Source organism: Dermacentor andersoni, chromosome 8 (genome assembly GCF_023375885.2).
Source record: "Dermacentor andersoni chromosome 8, qqDerAnde1_hic_scaffold, whole genome shotgun sequence".
NCBI lineage: Eukaryota > Metazoa > Arthropoda > Arachnida > Ixodida > Ixodidae > Dermacentor > Dermacentor andersoni.
The window spans coordinates 12,441,229-12,459,564 of NC_092821.1; the positions used below are offsets into that span (position 1 = coordinate 12,441,229).

At 47.7% G+C, this 18,336-nt stretch overlaps 1 long non-coding RNA gene across 1 annotated transcript in view; it reads left to right on the top strand.

Moving 5' to 3' along the window:
- The window catches only part of LOC126526665 (uncharacterized), a 35,528-nt gene extending 17,450 nt beyond the window's left edge, over positions 1-18,078 (top strand). Inside the window, exon 2 of the long non-coding RNA XR_011896226.1 lies at positions 17,649-18,078. This is a non-coding gene — a long non-coding RNA (uncharacterized lncRNA). The remainder of the gene's footprint in view (positions 1-17,648) is intronic.
- Positions 18,079-18,336: the final 258 nt, after the last annotated feature.

The following is an 18,336-nucleotide window of genomic DNA, read 5'->3' on the forward strand; positions in this document are numbered from 1 at the left end:
GGGACCCTGGCGTACACCCGACAATCGCCCCATGTGCTTCTTCTGTGGAATCCCTGGACACGTGGCACGGCACTGTCACCGTCGCTTATGGCTTCAAGGTAATGACCAACCTGTCCACTCCTTCGCTTCGCCAGCTTCGTCCTTCTCGCTACCGAATGACTCGCACTTGCCGTCTCCAAGCAACGTCATTCCTTCTGCCCGTGATTGACGCTCGCCATCCCCTCGTCGCCGCTCCCTTTCCCCCATGCGGCGGCGTCCGGTCCCATTGGAGCAGGAAAACTAGCTACCGCAGTTCAAGAGGCGAGAATTGCGTTCCAGTCGAACCACACAAAGCCTTGCTCTCTTCCGACGAACGTAATCGAAGTATCTGTAAAAGGAGTCGTCACACTGGCATTAGTCGGCACAGGCGCTGCCGTTTTAGTAGTTACGGAAGAACTTCGCCCCAAGCTTCGAAAAGTAATGACGCCCTTATCTGCGCTGTCACTCCGGACAGCAAGTTCCCAGTGCATTACCCCTGTTGCCGCATGTACCACCCGCATCGTCATTCAAGGATACACGTATACAGTCGAGTTCGTCGTCCTCTCATCCCGTTCATACGACGTCATCTTGGTGTGGGGCTTCCTTTCCGATCATCAGGCCATCATGATTGTTCTCGCGCCGAAGTTGAATTTTCTCCGCTTCCCGATACCCGTTTACATGACTTTGACCATTTCGGTGACAAACTGGCCGTTACAGAAGACACCACGATCCCTCCGCACTTTTCTGTGATTGCGAATGCCTGCTATAATTTCGCCACTGATACTACAGCCCTGTTTGTCCCATCGCACATTTTTGTTCGCCGACGGCGTTCCCTTCCCTCCGCGGCCCTAACTGTCAGCGGTGGCTGCACGCGACTGCTCGTTTCCAACACTAAGCCCACGCCCCTCGTCTTACGTCGTGGCGAGTGCCTTGGACGCCTTCAGCCTGCCGACTCAGTCACCATCTTTGACGCACCTCTGGACAACACCTGTTGAGACGTGAACTCGCTTACTTATAGCTTGCCTTGATCCCAGACTACGCAAGACGTCTTCCATTGCTCAGTAGATGCCCTCCTCGCAGCTTCTCAGCCTTCTACTGAAATATCAATCTACGTTCGACTGTAAACAAGCCCCACTAGGCTGCACATCGACTGTACGTCACGACATCGACACCAACAACCACGCACCACTGCGCCAGAGGCCTTATCGTGCATCACCCTCGGAGCACCGTGTTATTGAAAATCAAGTAACCGAAATGCTTGAGCGTGGAGTGGTTCGACCCCCTAATAGTCCCTTGGCGTCACATGTAGTCCTGGTTAAGAAAAAAGATGGCTCAATTCAATTTTGCGTCGACTACCGCTGTCTTATTAACATAACTCGCAGAAACGTCTACCCTCTACCGCGCATCGACGATGCTGTGGATTGTTTGCAAGGCGCAGAGTATTTTTCTTCGCTCGATTTACGCTCAGGCTATTGGCAAGTGCCTATGAACCCTGCCGATCACCCGAAGACAGCCTTCGTGACCCCGGACGGCCTATATGAATTCACCGTTATGCCGTTTGGGCTTTGCAACGCCCCTGCTACATTCGAACGAATGATGGACAATCTCCTTCGTGGGCAAAAATGGAAGACATGCCTATGATACCTTGACGATGTCGTCGTCTTTTCTCCAGATTTTCCAACACATCTGCACCGTCTCGAACAAGTCCTGCAGTGCATCACCGAGGCAGGCCTCCAGCTCAACTTGAAGAAATGTCGCTTTGGAGCCAAGCAGCTTGCAATACTGGAACACGTCGTATGGAAAGATGGTATACTACCTGATGCTTCCAAACTTCGCGCCGTCGCCAAATTCCCGAAACCCACGTTCCTGAAAGAACTTCGGAGCTTTATCCGGCTCTGCTCCTACTTTCGTCGTTTTATCCGCAATTTCGCTTCTATCATTGCTCGCTTGACTCAGCTGCTTCGCGGCGACACATGGCTTTCTACCTGGGCCGCAGCTTGCGACGATGCTTTTGAAACAATGCGGCGTTTGCTCACTTCACCTCCCGTACTGCGCCATTTCGACCCCATGGCCCCCACGAAAGTCCACACCGACGCCAGCGGCGTAGGACTTGGTGCTGTGCTTCCACAGAGAAAAAATGGGCATGATGAATACGTAGTAGCCTACGCAAGCCGAACACTAACGAAAGCGGAATCCAACTACTCCGTCAGCGAAAAGGAGTGCCTGGCTATCATCTGGGCCCTTGGAAAATTCCGACACTACTTGTACGGCCGCCCCTTCGACGTCGTTACAAATCATCATGCTCCATGTTGGTTATCGACATTAAAAGAGCCGCCTGGCCACCTTGCGCGATGGGCTCTATGGTTACAAGACTTCGACATACGCGCCATTTACCGGTCTGGCCGTAAACACACCGACGTGGATGCCCTCTCTCGGTCGCCCACACCAAGTGACATGACTGGCATTTCAGTCATTGAATCGGCGTTTTCGTCGCCTGCACACGTCAACATGGCTGTGGAGCAACGAAAAGATCGCTGGATTGCGGCACTTATAGATTACACTTCTGACACTTCAACTACACGCCCTTCATGCGTTATCCGCCGCCAAGCTTCCCATTTTGAGTTACGGGATGGTGTTCTCTATCGTCGAAATTACGCTTCCGATGGCCGCAAATGGTTATTAGTCGTCCCCCGCCATATGCGCACAGATGTACGCACCGCTCTCCATTCAGACCCGCAATGCGCCCACGTCAGCCTCTTCAAGACATACGCCAGGCTTCACTCCCGCTTTTATTGGCGTCGCATGTATACTTTTGTGTGAAAGTACATTCGCTCATGCACAGCGTGCCAACGACATAAACTTGCTGCCTCTCGTCCTTCTGGTCCTTTCTAGCCCATTCCTTGTCCGTCCCGACCCCTCGACCACGTTGGCATCGATCTCTATGGTCCTCTTCCCTGCACATCAGCTGGCAATCGCTGAATTATTGTCGCTGTCGACTACCTCACCCGCTATGCAGAAACTGCGGCACTGCAAACAACGACAGCCCGCGACATTGCGTCCTTCCTCCTGCATCACTTCATACTGCGTCATGGGGCACCATGGGAACTTCTGAGTGACAGAGGGCGTGCGTTTCTTTCCGAACTTCTTAACGCCCTTCTGACCGCGTGCCATACCGTCCATCGCACCACTACAGCTTATCATCCGCAAACGAAAGGAATTACAGAACGGTTCAATCGTACTTTGGGCGACATGCTATCCATGTACACTCCATCGCATCATACCAACTGGGACCTTGTTTTGCCATGTTACGTACGCCTTAACACCGCTTCACAGGCCACAACGGGATTTTCGCCATTATTTCTCGCATATGGCCGTGAACCTACCTGTGCGCTCGACACCATTCTCCCCTACCGGCCTGACCCATCAGAGGGCACGCCTCCATCTGAAGCCTCCAAGTATGCCGAGGAATGCCGTCAGCTGGCCCGTTCGTTCACAGCGGAAGACCAGAGTCTCCAAGAATGCCGTCGCGATGGTGAGCGGCCTCCCTCCATCTACCAGCCGGACTCACTAGACTGGCTTTAGATACCTTCAGACACTCCTGGTCTATGCTCTAAACTCCTCGCTCAATACCACGGTCCCTACCGCGTCGCACAACAGACGACGCCAGTCAACTACGTCGTCGAGACGCTAACGCCATCTACTGATTTGAGGCGTCGCGGACGCGAGACAGTGCACGCCCAGCGGCTTAAACCCTATTACGACCCCCTTGTCCTCGCTTCTCCTTGAGTCGCGGGATGGCTCCTTCATCTCCAGGGGGCAGTTGTAGCGATGAAGACTGGCGCGCCCTACGAACGTACTATCAGCATCGGCCCTCCGACGAAGAGGGGCTCGCGCTGTCGGTGTCTGACGCTCGACTGAGACGGTCGCGTTCCTGACTGCTCAAAAAACCGCATTACAATATATATATATATATATATATATATATATATATATATATATATATATATATATATATATATATATGTGTGTGCGTGTGTGTGCAGCGGGCACAACCTGAAACTATTTCGCAACGGTGATAAACATTGAAAGAAGCAAGGTAATGCAGAAGGAAAGCTATTGAGCTGTCAATCCGTTCGTATCAATTGTCAGGGTATTATTCTTGCGATCCATTGGCAACACTATTCGTGCCTCTTTCGATGTTGTCATGCTCTGATCTCTGTTTTTTTCGTCCTCTGCTAATGGTACCTTGCTTTTATTTCTTCCTATATTTCTTTTTAGAAGCTTGCTAGTTGAGTATACTAGTGTCCGGGCCAGACTCCGCAGTGCTTTATCAATAAAACAAGTGATAAAAACCATAATAAACAAGTGATAGACGCATGCCGCCAAGTCAGAACAAATCGTGTTGCGGAAACTCGTGTACAGCTTTATCTATGATACGATAGAACTCAAGATATAATATTGTGGACATGTATTTTTTCTCAGGTAGAAATATTGTGAGCGTCTACGTTCAATGCCGTCCATTCCTTTAATGTTTCTTTGCGATTGATATAGTTTTATTTCATATGTACATGCAATCAATACGAAGACGCTGTTTGTTGATGCAGAGCATATGAATAGGTTCAAGTGGATCACGAGTACTGAATGATTTATTTTTATGTCCTTGAAACACAAAACAAGAAGAGCTTGTCGCTGAGAAGCTTTTAATTGTTTTTAAACTATGTGGATAAGTTCTTGTTCTTGTGGAGTTGCAGCTCTTCTGACTTAAGAGGAAGCTTTAGCTCGAGTGCTCCTATCTAAATACATGTAAAAGGAGAATTCGTTTTTCTCGGCAACCACTGCACCAAATTTGACGAAGTTTGTTGCATTTAAAAGACAAACTTACAATCTAGTGACTGTTGGTTTTGAATTTTCGAATTAGGTGGTCAATATTTTATTAAAAATTGGCAAAAATCGAAAATTTTCAAAAAACAATACTATCAAGTTTACAACTCCGTAACTCAATCACTAAAAATGATAATACAATTCTGTGAACTGCATCGAATACTACATCTAAAGCGGACAAAATTGATATGTTACACATTAATATAAAAAAAAATTAGTCGTAGGGAAATACAACTTTTGCAAAACCGTTGTAACCAACGTAACAAATTCACGTAAGATGCAAAATGACATATTGAATGTGTCCGCTTTGAATGATCTAATGGATGCCGTTTACAGAACCGCCATATCAGTTCTTGATGCAGAGCTATGAATTTGTAAACTTCGTGCTTCTATTTTTTTCAAATGGTCAAATATTTGAAAATCGTTTTAAGAAAATTCAAGCCCTAAATCGAAATTCCCCTTCCAACAGTCACTAGAATTTAGCTTTCTCTTTCAAATGCAACAAATTTCATCAAAATCGGTCCAGGGGTTATCTAATAAAAACGTTTTTGCGTTTTACATGTATTTGAAAAGGCCGCGTCGGAGTTGGGCGCGAGCTAATGGTTCCTCTTAATTTAAGAGGCTCCTAACATTTTACCATTCGCAGGACACCGCTAGCATTGAATTCACGAACTGACAACCCGCCGCGGTTGCTCAGTGGCGATAGCTGAGCTTGGAGATGCGGGTCTGATCGCGGCAGAAGTTGACACATTGCGATTGCGCCCTAACATAAAAACGCTAGTTCACTTCCATTCAGGTGCAAGTTAAAGAACTCAAGGTGGTGAAATCTAATCCTGAGTCACCCGCTATGGCATGCGTCATATTGAGATTATGGTTTGACACGTAAAACACTGGAATTTCATGTAATATCCTCTAAAATTTAGCCCACAGAAGCAAATATTCGTTTCCTCGAAATTACGGTCATAATTACACAAAACCATTTCTGGTGCTTGTATGCACTGTAGACAAATAAATCTGTTCTCCCTTTTTGAATTCTGTTCCTGTGAAACTGGTGTCACGTAGTAGTGACGGCGAAAAAATACAACAAAACTATGAATAGTGTTACCATCGGCCAGCGGGGGTAGTGACCTTCTACCCTCTCCTAGCCCGCTGCGACGAATACCTTCGTGAAGCCAACAATGCGCTCCCCTCGGATTGGCTTGCGGCGCCACCAAGGATGAACACATTTGGCGGACCGAGTGTAACATTTTGGTCCACTGTCGCCTTCAGGGAGCAAGCAAGCAAGCAAGCGGAAAAGGGAGTTCTTATGCGATTTCTCCCGCACCCGGGTAACCGCCGTGTTCGTTTGACAGACGCTGCAGCTAACTGCGGCGTTATCTCAGGAACTAAGACGCACCAGCTTGAGTCAAGCTTGAAGACAGCTGTCTACGAAGGCACCCTCCTTTCTGTATGTCCAGTGAAAGCAAGGTGCGGGAGTGAGTGTGTGTACGCTCACCCTCCAACGCGCGTCCTTCGACGACTTTGCATGCTCCGAATGGACGAAGGGGGGCGGCAGTTCTTGCTGGCCTCACGATCCAGAGAGGACGGAGGGGGTTTTAAGCAGCCGTTGTCAGCTCCTCCGTGTGATTCATTTATGTCATCTTAGACTGGTGATGCGTAACGTTCTCCACTATTCGTGTACGTGTTGTAAATAAACCCAGCACTCCTCGTTCTCGGTGAGAATAAGTTCCTTCTTCCCAGAACGTCCTTAGCGTTGATGAGCCGGACGACATCATGGGCTAGCTACCACATTTTACATTCCCGACCCCAACTCTTAGAACTGGTGGAGGTGGTGCGCTAACAACAAAAAGGACACTTTCCAAGGTTTGAAAACATTATTGTTTACCGTTCTGTGCTTCGCGCGCCAGACTTACGGTTCAGTTCCGCCAGACGTACGTACGGTAAAGAATTCATAGTTCACTCCGACGCAAGTGACAGGGGAATGAGCGTGGTACTGCGATAGGCCACCGATGAAAATGAGAAACATCCTATTCTTTATGCCAGCCGTAAACTAACTGTAAAACAAACCTGTAGCGCTTCAGAGAAAGAATGTACCTCTTTGGTTTGGGCAGCTCAGTAGTTGTCGTGTAACTTGCACCGAGCGAGATTCGTCTTCAAGACCGACCACTGCCCTCTGATGCGGCTTAATCAAATGTCACAAAAAAATGACCGCTTGCTACGATGAAGCCTCAGCCTCTAACAGTACTGCTCCGTTAGACATAAGAACGGAAAGCTGCATAGTATTTCAGATTGCTTGAGCAGGCTAATTTGAAACACGTCCTGTGGTTAGGGATTCTGACTAATTTATTATTGTTTTTCTTTATTTTGTTAACCCAAGACGCTCCCCCCTCGTTTAGCAGGACTCCATCTATGATCTCTAATTTGGTCGGCACGAAATTACTTCGAAATTTGCAAATCGAAATGCAGTATTTCTTCTTTTTGCATTCATGTTTTCTTTGAAGCCTGGTGGGTCTAAAGCGAGGTCCAACATACTTAATTTCTGCGCAGAGCCGTGTTCTGGGGTTCGCTCTGCTGTTCCCTGTCATTATGAGACGTTTCGGGGTGTACAAAGTCTCTTAGAAAAGTATCCGACCTTATTCTTTTTGCGAACACATGATGGATATGAAACAAGCGCGCTTGCATCAGCCGACCTTGAACGTCCGTGCGCATGCGCGAATTTTTTCCTCCTGGTCGATAGCGCCAGCCGTTGGGACGCAGCGTTGGAGTGAGGTAGTGCGCAGTGCTCCCGTCGGTTTTTTATTCCAAGGAAAATGGTGGAGCGACTGGAGCAGCGCTACTTCATCTGATTTTGACAAACTGGGCGACAGCCAGGTGGAAACCATTCAGAAGATTCAGACGGCTTTCGGTGACGATGCTATGAGCAGTACACAGATTAAGGAGTGGTACAACCGGTTTAAAGACGGCCGCCCATCAGGATAGAGCGAGCCTCGCTCCGGTCGGCCATCAACCTGCCGAAATGACCAGGTAATTGCCGAAGTGAACGCTGTCGTGATGCGGGACCATCGAGTGACCATCCGAGAAATTGCTGAAGAGGTGGGCATCAGCACTTTTTCTGCACATTCCATTGTGACCGAAAATTGGCCATGAAGAGAATTGCGGCGAAATGTGTGCCCAAGCTGCTCACGGTGGAGCCAAAGCAGAAGGAGGAGGAGGAGGAGAAACATTTATTAAAAAAAGAAAGGACAAGCAGGTGTCTTTCTGCTTGTGCGGGAGGCGCCCTTAGTCCAGGGCTCCAGCGGCTCTCGCTGTCTCCCGGCCCCGCCGCACCAGTTGCTGCTGGTTACGAGGGTCCGAACTAGTCAGCACGGCCTCCCACTGCTCGGGTGTGGGGTTGGGTACGTGCGGGGCCGCCTTCACGTTGGGGCACGCCCATGGGGTGTGATATAGGGAGGCCTAATCATTAGAAAGGGGACATTTGTATGAATATAGTGAAGGGTGGATTGCGTGTAGCCTGCTTAAATGTGGGTATGTATTGGTTTGTAGTTGTCTCCATGTTACGGCGTCTTCACGTGAGAGGGTCTTGTGTGGAGGTGGGTATTGTCGTCTGTTCAATCTGTGGTGTTGTAGTATGGCGTTGTATTGTAAAGGTACGGGCTCCATGGATGCGTCCGTATCCCTCTCTTGTGGCGCCCGGGAGGCATGAGCTCGGGCTACAGCGTGCGCACGCTGATTTCCACGGAGGGAGTCGTGTCCTGGAGTCCACACTATTTCAACGTCCGGGAATGCGGAGGCCTGTTTGAGGAGTCGGCGGGCGATTGAAGATATTCTGCCTCTCGCGTAGCTACGGCAAGCTGCCTGGGAGTCAGTAATAATTGTGACGTACTCGTTGGTCGAACTAGAGGTGATGGCCAAGGCGATGGCTGTCTCCTCCGCTACGAGGGCGCTGGCAGTGCGGACCGTCATCGAGACCACCTCTTTTAGGTTATAGTCGACAACGCTGGCCATCATGGCTGCTTTTTGGGGGTACTGCGCGGCATCTGTGTATAGTGTGGTGGGGAGAGTGCCATATCTTGTCTGTAGAGCTTTTGCGCGAGCTTGGCGACGATCGGCATGATGTTCCGGGTGCATGCTTCTGGGGATAGGGGCTACCTTGATGTGCTCTCGGAAGTTGGGGGCCAGATGGATTGCTTGTTCGTGGCCTTTGCTGTGTGTGGGGTAGCCTAGGCGCGCTAGGACTGTTCTTCCTGTTGGTGTGAGGGCTAGTCGTTCTCGTTGGCTTGAGGTGGGCGTCTATAATTTCTCTTATAGTATTATGGACTCCTAGGGCTTCAAGCTTGAGTGTCGCTGTTCCCGGGGGTAGGCCGAGCGCTTGCTTGTAGGTTTTCCGAAGAATTACGTCTAATTGATCTATCTCCTTGGGAGTGAGGGGCAAGTACGGGGCAGCGTAGGCAATGCGGCTGATTATCAGGGCCTGGACGAGCTGTATTATGTCGTCTTCTTTCAGTCCGTGTTGTTTGGTAGTGATACGGCTGACCATTCGCATGATCTGGAAGGTGGTCTGCTTGAGACGTTGGATGGTGTATGCGCCTCCGCCGTCCTGTTGTATGTGGAGTCCGAGAATGCGGACGCGGTTTACTGTGGGTATTTCTTTGTCGTCGAGGGTGAGTGTGATGTTTGGTAGTTCATAGAGTTTTCTTCGGGATTTCTGTCGAACGTGACTTCTCAGGGGAGCACCGGAGACCACTTGTTTTTGCATATTGCTGGACGACGTCGGTCGCTTGTTGAAGGGCGTCTTGTTTCTCTCCTTCGGAACCAGCGGTGGTCCAGATAGTGATGTCATCGGCGTATATTGCATGCCTGGTTCCTGGTATTGCGTTGAGTTTTTCAGGTAATTTCATCATAGCAATATTGAAAAGGGTGGGTGATAGAACAGCACCTTGTGGGGTTCCTGTGTTGCGGATAAACTTCGTGTAGAAGTCTCACAGGAGATGCTGGATTCCACAAACAGTGACTCCGACTTCATGAGCACCATAATCACTGGTGACGAGTCTTGGGTGTACGGGTACGACCCGAAAACCCAATCCCAGTCGTCACAGTGGAAGCATTCCACGTCACCAAGACCAAAGAAGGCCCACCAAGTGCGCAGCAACATAATAGTGATGCTGACTGCTTTCTTCGACTCCCGCGGTGCGGTACACCACATGTACGCACCACAGGGTCAAACAATCACCAAAGAGTACTACAGGGATATCCTTCGTCGCATACGTGATGCTGTGCGGCGCAAGAGAGCGAAGCTGTGGTCAGAAGGAAATTGGCGCATCCATCACGACAATGCTCCTGCACGTTCCTCACACTTGAGTGAGACTCTTTTGGCAAAAAACTAGACTCCTGTAGTTCAACAGACTCCTTACTTTCATGATATGACCCCGTGCGACTTCTGGCTCTTTCCCAAAATCAAGAGGCCATTGAAAGGAGCGCAGTTTCAGACAAGAGAGGACATTATGTCTGCAAAGAAAGCTGAGCTAAACTCCATTCCGAAACAGGCCTTCTCGGTATGCTACCAGCAATAGTAGCACCGCTGGGAGAAGTGTGTGGAGTGGTAAGGAGACTACTTTGAGGGTGATTAAGTTTCCAACGCTCCAGTTAAGCCAGTTTTTTGCTTCAGCCAAAGGTCGGACGCTACTCTAACATACCTCGTATGTCAGCATTTCGCAGCTGGTTGCTGCAAGCCAAATCATTACTCTTGCCATCAGCCATTCTCTCCCGGCCAAGCGGTTATCAGCACAGGCCAGTCGATATTTTCCGGGTCATGGAGGAGCTGTTTCGATCAGCCAGCGGGGGTTCAGCCAGCGGGGGTCTGACCTCTCCTTGCTCGTTGTGACGAATCTCTGAAGCCAACAATGCGCGCCCCTCTGAGAGACTTGCGGCGCCACCGATTCCAGCCACGTGGCTGACTGAGTATTTTTGCTGGTTCACTGTCGTCTTCACGGACCAATGGGAGCAATAAAACTGGAAATAGGGTGTTTTTATCCGTTTTCTCACGGACCGCAGTAAGCGCCATGGTCGTTTGACAGACTCTGAAGCTAACTGCGGGGTCATCTCAGAAACCAAGATGATCCAGCTTGAGTCAAGCGTGACAACCCCTGTCTAGAACGTCCCCTCCTTTCTGTGTGTTCAGTGAAATGAAGGTGCGGAAGTGAGTGTGTGAACGCTCGCGCTCAACGCGTTCTGAGAAATGTGCAATCTGAACGTTAACAAAAACGTACCGTGTCGTCGTTATTGCTGTGGCATCAACACATGGCTTCATGATGATGATGATGATGATGATGATGATGTCCTTGATGAGTTTGGCGCTTACCCACTCACGGGGATTGGCCAAGAGTCGGGCAGACTTTGCTTATGTGCTCAGAAAATGGAGGTAAAAATCTAATTTTGTTACATACATTTAAGCGAGGGAAAATCAAAACGGTTCAGTAGACTGTCATGCTATGAAGAGAAAAAAAATTATCTATAATATATAAATGAGACAACAGAGGAGGAATGAAAAGAATAATACGGTCATCAATGAATTCGGTTTGATTCAATAATAAATTTTATTGATCATGCCACCGCCGTCTTCTTCCTTTTCGATGTGGAGCGTGTTCACGTTCTCCATGAAGGCTTTTTCAGCGCCGTTGAAAACGGAGCGACGCGGATTTCGACAGCGAGACGTGGCGTTGACAAAGGCCTGCACGCAACCCTGGCACAACGTTGCACAGGCGCTTCTTGAAGCATTTCAAGGCGCTTCACGTGCCTCGGATACACCGCAGTGCAAGTGATGTCTGCTCCTATCATCAAACGGGCGTCAGTGCCCACTGGTGCATCTCATTCACCGCGGTGGCAGCCCGGTGTCGGAACGTAAACGAACTTAAATCTTGGAGACAACGTTGGAGGCCGAGGCCTGGGTGCCGCCGTGGCAGTGGAAGTGGCCTACGGCGACAGACAATCAGCGCGCAACTCTGAGACCCCCCCCCGATGCCCAAGGGATATGTTTGCCTTATACGTGGCCCGGGCGGCCGCACGTGCTGGCTGGGCTGCTGTATCTTGAAAAGCATCTCCGATGGGTACATAGTCCGAGCTGGGCTGTCTTTTCACAGCGTACTTCGCGTTGATGCGAGTGGCTACATGAAGGTCAATTCGCTCGCTGCTTCTGCCCCGCTTCCTCACTGCATCGTTTTCACAGTGAGTATCCGCGGTGATCGAGTGCGATGTTTTCATGTGTGCTTTTGCGGGTGATACCAGGCCTGTTAATTTAATTAGTATGCCTGTGTTTACAAGTTTATACGGGCGATAAAACTACTATCCTTATTTTGTATAGCTGTCCACTAATTTGCTATCGCGATCGATGCCTTCTCCTTTCGGGCGAAACTATAACTTTTCTGAAGTCGAATTGGGCCACAGGGTATGTGCCGCTCCAGAATATTTGACACCGACTTGGGCCTCTGGGTATTGGCCACTGGTATGTGGCGCTCTTCGATGACAAAAAATACCGTTTAAGTGTTTTTAGATGCTGGGTGGAATCGAACCGGCGTCATATATAATGAGGCAATCTACTTTAATGCAATTAGCATTGAATCACATAGCGGGAGAGCGTATTTCTTACTCAATGACTCAAGTTGTCTATTTTGGCCGATCCCTAGCCCAGGTAGCACAAAAGAGATACGTAACGTTTTCGTAGCGTTTATCCAAGACGATAAAAACGGGTTAAAGAAGACACGAATGAGAGAACTTCGGCGGGAAAACGTCGTATATCTCTGCTAATGTCCGGCTTAATTACTTTCTTGAGACGATCTAGAACAGGTCTGCAAAACGTATTCGAAAAGCTGGTCTAGAAATAGGATTGGGAAACACACAAGTAATCCCTTTGGCAAAACTATTCGCAACCAATTTCTAAACGTTTTAGGACGTTGTCAAAAAGCTGGTCTAGAAGCGGTCTTGAAAGGTTTACGATAATCTGAAGCTAATTTTCGCGGGTGACGGGCGCGATCAGACATCGTTGTTCAAAACACGCGTTTAGTTTCGCCTCACGCGACTGGCCTATGCCGCGCAGACGTCGTCAGCCGCACCCGTTGGCACGGCCTAGGCCAATCGCGTGAGGTGAAACTGATCGGGCGTTTCGAGCAACGATCTCCAATCGCGCCCCAGATGAGTAGAAGCTTCGGCGTTTACTGTAAGAGTCACGGCGCAGTGCCAAGCACTGTTCCCCGCATGGCCGGCGCATCCTCTACCAAGTCGCACGAAAATGAGCCTGTTAGGAATAATAAATCCTTAATACCGCCTTTAGTAAGCTACGATGCTTACAACCACAATGGGAATGACATCCTGCAAAGAACAAATGGCCACGTCTTGGCAGGTGGCCAGACCAAGCCCTTCATGCCAAGAGCGCATGAAATGAGAACATTGTGACAAAGCAAAAACACTTTATTAAAATGTAATGCTTATGCAAGGTTTGAACAAACTGTGTGAGAAATGCAAATAGAAGTAAAGGTACATCAACAATGACAAAAGTCGCAGAAAGGATTCGTAATGAACTCGAAAGTGAACATTCACTAGCACATAAACAAAATTCTAAGTACACATACAAACATGAACAGAAAAACCTGGAGTGTACTAAAGTGTCTAATTTATCATAGTAAAGTGCACGTGCTATTAGATGGACTAGAGTTATGCAGAGGTGACATCGGAGCGAATGGAAGAAGTAGGCTGAAAAATGCAAGAGTATGAATCGGATGGTAACTGCCTCCAAGCAATGTTACCTATCAGCTAGAAGCTTGAAAAGAGCACAAAAAGAAATACCACCGCATACCATTCCTGTGACAGAAATAAAAAAAATCGGAACAATGCAAAATTGGAAATATTGCCTTTAGGATATATCACAGAAGGTAATGGCGAGAAAAAATAACCATACAACAAAAAAGTAAAAAGTGAAATTAGTACAGAATACTCAAACGGGAGATTCAGTGTAACAAGTGAACACTACTGTAGTACAGCGAACGATGAGACAGTAATGCTGCATCTTGCCACTCCAGAACGTGAGAAATGAATATGCAAGCCTCATATTAGAAACTTACATAAACATGGAAATAAACGAATGCACTGGAAGCTGCATTTGTGTACCAAAGGAAGCAATGGTCATAATAAATAGTATGTGTTTTATCTAAAAAGCCCTTTACAAGAGGCAAAGTTGTACCTCTCTGGCAAAAACAAAGTTGTAACGAATAATTTGCAAACCAGCAAATACATTAATTAGCACACTGACATGTAACACTTTGCGCACATCTCCAGTCTCCTAAAGTAAAATAAAGCACTCTGAATGAGAAAAACGTTTAACACATGTAGCCCAGAGCAAATTCTTTGCCAGTTCACTCACACTTTCACATCCAAAAACATTTGCCACAAAGTCCACTCACAGTTCCACTGATGTTTACCAATTCACCCCCACTTTCACGTCCAAAAATATTTGGCACACAGTCCAGGCAGAGCTTCATAGATAAACAGCTTGAGAGCACCCTACTGATTATTGTGCAGTCCCGCTGCTGTAAATAGAACTGCTGCACATGCTGGTAGTGGTTTCAATGTAGACACACTTGCTGCCCTGGACAGGTATGCTCAGATATCTGCACTGGTGCTCCATTTTGTCGAAGTAGACACATTGATGCACTACGCTGGTAATTGAAATGTATTGAATGCACAAGTATTGGCTTCACCAGAGAGACTTGCCCACATACCACCACTGGCATATATATGCACTTGCTCTTCACTCAATAGCATTGAACTTAAAGTGTTCCCTATGTGGGAGCCATGTGTAAAACCGGTGTCACACGACCACTCTCGATCGCGATCACGCCCGATCCGGATCGAAATTATCGATGCGACTGGCTCACTCTCGTAGCTTGCGCAGAGGAGCCGATCACGACCGAGAAATTCGATTTGTAACGGACTGGATAGCGGCTAAAAGAGCCCCGTGTGAAACCGGTATCAAATAATGCACAGACGTACGCTAGGAAAATGTGTTGCACAAGGACAAAGAACTGCGACATGCCCTGTTGTGCGAAGCGCGCGAACAGAACACATGTATATATATATATATATATATATATATATATATATATATATATATATATATAAACTGCGAGAGCGCATCGCGAACTCCATGCACACACATGGCACCCGCACGAACTCGGCAGGCCGCCGTAAAGCGCGAAGCGCGCACAGCGTACATTCCGACACATGTCCCAAAGTGCAAACAATCGTACTACCTAAAGCATACTCGACTCACGTATGCAGTATCCACAAGCGAGTTATGCAGCGTAAATGCTGTATCCATTCGCCAAATAGTAAAATTGATAACAAGCACAAAGCTACAAGGGACTCAATACATTACTACCATTTGAGGCGTCAAATAAAATCGAATTTGGCCGTTTCATATATTGGACACAATATATGGACACATGTGGTACCCGGTAATACCATGAAATACCCATTACGTGGGTAAAGGGGGCGAAAACACAATCGAGAACCTGAAGCGCAAACGATAAAAGCACGGTATGGTGCACGCAAAATTCTGTCAGTGCGCTGTAGCGCGAGGGAAGAAAATAGGGCGAGCACTTGACCTCACCTTTTGGGATACCGTACTAATACTGAATCATTAAAAAAGAAAGCCTGTTTGAACCAGTTCCCTTGTCTGCAACACTCTTGCTAAACGGGAGACTAAAATACCACGATGACGGCTCTATTGCGGAGATCGGCAAGGTGCGCACAGACAGAAATTTTGCCGCCTTTCTTCGCATGCTGCAAAATGCTTTCTTGTTAGGATCACGCATAGCGGCCGATCCCGACGCTAGGGACACACAGGCACGAGTTCGTCCCTCTAACTTTCGTCCTTATACTGCCCTTAACGCCTTAATTACAGCGTCAGTGAAAAGGCGCCTCACATAACATGACAATGAACTTTAAGAGCTGATTAGTGCCCTCCACTCCGCGCCCTCCAATTGAAAACACTACTGATTTCCAAATTAAACTACACAAACAGATCGCACAAGCCAAACTAATCACAGAACGTCGTTTTCTTGACGGAAAAACCCTGCAACACTTACATGACAAAGGGCAGCGGCAGCACATTCAGAACAGCCGCTATCATACCACAGCGCAATGCAAGTGCGATAACGCTATTATGCCCGGCTCAAATAGATCGCACAACCCAAACTAATCACAGAATGTCGTTTTCTTGACAGCAAAGCACTGCAACACTTATATGACAAAGGGCAGCGGCAGCACATTCAGAACAGTCGCAAACAGACCATAGTGCCATGCGAGTGCGATAACGCAACTATGCCCGGCTTTACGAATAACATGGCCGCCTTGGTCACATAACAATTGAAAACACTACTGATTTCCAAATTAAAACCACACAAACATATCGCACAACCCAAACTGATCACAGAATATCGTTTTCTTGAGAGCAAAACACTGCAACACTTACATAGCAAAGGGCAGCGGCAGCACATTCAGAACAACCGCAAACACACCACAGCGCAATGCGAGTGCGGTGACGCGACGACGCCATGACGACGCGACTATGCCCGGCTCGCCCGGCATCACGAATCACGTGGCCACCTTGGTCACATGATTTGACGACGGTATCGCCACCTTGAGCAAGGTTGGATCGCGTTGATGGGTTGTTGAATATTGTAGAAGCCGCTTAAGAGGCTGACGCGCCGTGGGGTGGCGGTGGCGCCTTGAGTCGTTTTCAAAACGTATTCACCCCTCGTTTTTAAACTGCCTGGCTTCCAACGTTATCAAAACGTATTCACCCCTCGTTTTTAAGCTATCTTGTTTGGAACGTCTTTGATGCGTCGATTTTGGTCAAAAATCTGTTTCAGACGTTCAATCCCTTAATACGACGTTTTCAAGACTTTGTGTGCTACCTGGGAGTGTCAGAGGACCATTTGCACATATCCAGTGGCCACAATTGTCTATTTCGCAATATACAGAGTGACACAGCCCAAATGCGCATGCACAACGACTGAAATTGAGAATTCGGGCAATCAGTGCCCATAGTTGTCTAATTGGCCACATAGACAGTGGCAGGTGCCCAACAGCACATACACGACGACCCAAGTTTTCCACTTGAAGTAGACTGTTTGGGCACACAGCCAGTGGGACAATGACCCAATGTCTGTATTCCCAAGTTGTCTATTCGGACACATCTTTAGTGGCACAAATCATCATTTCGGGCACATACTCAATGGCTCATACCTAGTTGCGTATCGAATGGTACAAGTGTTTGTGAAAAAGGTTAAACATGGTCGAACATTATACATGCCCCGAACAGGAAGAACATCCAAAAGAAAATGCTGATAATATTACAATGCAGTAAATGTAAGACCAGGTCACACATTCTAATGACACATAAGCAAGGCAAAGCAGTCAGTGACTTTTGAGAGGACCCATTCAAAGAGACGCAATAACTGTTTCATAATCAATACGCACTTCCTGTCTTCTTTCTAGTGCGTCTCAATCCAGCGCTATGACTTCTATTGAGACCTTTTAAGAACCACGTCAGACGTCTTTTATTGCACACTGGTGAAAAAATGTGAGAAACTAGGTGAAACAACTGATAGTGCATTCTTGCAAAATACGTTTTGAAGAAGCTGTATGGTATGGCGTATTGTCGTTAAACTCACCAGAATTTCGCACATCTGATGCAGCTGTCATTACGGCCTCTACCAGAAGGCGCCCCCTGGTTGCGTTCTGCGCAAGCGAAGCGGTGATTTTCCTGCCTGCTGCCCGTGGCCCGACTGCAGCGCTGCCGAAAGCATCGCGGGACGCGAAACCAACTCATTCTCTGCAAACGGAACGATTACGGACGAGCCAGTGACAGATGTTTCCGACCTCATCATCCCCGCCAGCCAGCTCGACACTGACAAGCAAGACTCAAATGAAACGCCTCCGAAAGCTTCTGATTCATTGCTTGACGACCTGAGCTCTACAACTACAAATGCAAGCAGTTTATCCGGACATACTGAAGACTCAGACTTTGACCCCGTGACAACTCCGGCTGAATCAGCATCTTAAAATTGTCTTGAAAAGTGCTGGTAGCGCATCCATTGTTTACACTTTAAATTGTAACATATCTGAGTCGGCTTGTTTCCTGTACTTTTATCAAATTTTATTACATAAACTTCAGGTAAATAATTACAACTTAAAAACCATCAAGTTGGCCGGTATCTATGCCAATATCGGTTTGGAACTTGCGTAGCTTAATTTACTTTAAGAAATTATGTTCCTCTTTCAATTACAAACCACACAATTTCTTCTGTTATTATTCTTACTCAACTAAAAACCACACTTTTTCATTGTTTGCTCAAAAGAGGGCGCGTAAGAAAGTAAAAAGAA